The 1465-nt window shown below is 50.2% G+C and overlaps 1 protein-coding gene across 1 annotated transcript in view; it reads left to right on the top strand.

The window, feature by feature from the left end:
* HECTD3 (HECT domain E3 ubiquitin protein ligase 3) overlaps positions 1–1465 on the top strand; it is a 40629-nt gene that overhangs the window by 37736 nt on the left and 1428 nt on the right. The window lies entirely within an intron of this gene.

Raw genomic sequence — 1465 nt, 5'->3', positions numbered from 1 at the left:
GCGCTGGTAAGTGTGTGTGTGTGTGTGTGTGTGTGTGTGTGTGTGTAGTGCTGACTTGCATTATAATGCATTGCTGGGACTTGTAGTCCCGCATAGCTGGTGGTATTCTGCATTGCTGGATGATGATTATAAAGCAATGCAGAATAGCACCAACTATGTAGGACTACAAGTCCCAGCAATGCATTATAGTGGGGGGGATGCTGGTGGTATTCTGCATAGCTGGCTTTTATTATAATGTATTTCTGGGACTTGGGGACACACGCACACCTTCGGGGGGGACACCTTCATGGTTTCTTGCACCGGGGGGGCCCTGAAGGTTCTAGTTACGCCTCTGCATATATGCCAAAACCAACATTCTTCGGATTATTCCTTTACAAGTGAATGGAATTTTCTCATCTCTTCCTGTAATATTGAATTCTGGCCACTAGGGGGTGATAAAGGAGCATTGGAAATGTATTCTCGGTGCTCCTCGGCGCCATCTAGTGGCCAGAATGGGATATGACATGAAAAATAAAATACATTTGCCTTCTGAAGCAACAACTAAAGAACGTTCATTTTGGCATATATCTGCTCAGACCGAACATTCACCGACATTCAAAGAAGAAAGGACGCTGTGGGTAGTTTTCAATTAGACCCCTATGTAAGAGAAAACCGGAAATACTAATCCCGCCAGGATCTCCCGCCTCTCTCAAGACTCCGCCCCTCCGTTACACTGCAGACGCGTTTCATCACTGAGGACTTTTCCTACAGAATATGTCTGACTCTTATTATAAACAGGACGTAACATGGCGGGTTGTTGGCCGGGGGAGCGTCCAGTTTCCTGTGGGAATCGGAAGGTTTTTCTATCCCCGGTGCAACAGGTTGGGTACAAAAAAGAAAAACTAATGCAGCTGCCATATTCAAGGACTGAGGAGCTGCAATATAAGACACCAGTGGTGTCACAAGGGGGGGCGGGGGGGTGTGGCCCCCACCGGGTGACACCATCAGGGGGAGTGACACCACAATGACTGACAGGTGTTTTGGTGTCACCCCCTCTGAAAAGTCGAGCACTCGGTCATGGACGAGAGAGGAGGGGACCCAGTGGCATACTTCCTCTCTTTGCCAGTGTCCATTACCAAGATGGCCGCTGGCATTTAAGCGCAAGTGACGTCATTGCGCATGTGTGTAATGATGTCACCCGTGTGTGTGTGATAACATGCCACTGGGTGACATCTTTGTTCTTGGGTTCATATACACCTTAACCTCTTGCCGTCCGCCCGTAGTAAAAAAACGGACGGACGGCACTGCTGCATCTGCGGGTTGCCGTCTCCAGACGGCAATTTTTTTCTGCTCGCGCGCGCCCCCTAGCGGGCACGCACGGGCAGAAAAGACCCGACAATGCACACACCCGGTACCGGGTGTTTCACATATAGGCGATCGGCGGGTCCATAGCCCGCCGATCGCCTATATGTGCTCGTTCGCGGCA

This window comes from Nanorana parkeri, unplaced genomic scaffold (assembly GCF_000935625.1).
Source record: "Nanorana parkeri isolate BGI_ZX_2015 unplaced genomic scaffold, ASM93562v1 scaffold3385, whole genome shotgun sequence".
Taxonomy (NCBI): domain Eukaryota; kingdom Metazoa; phylum Chordata; class Amphibia; order Anura; family Dicroglossidae; genus Nanorana; species Nanorana parkeri.
This window is presented reverse-complemented; position numbering and strand designations above follow the sequence as displayed.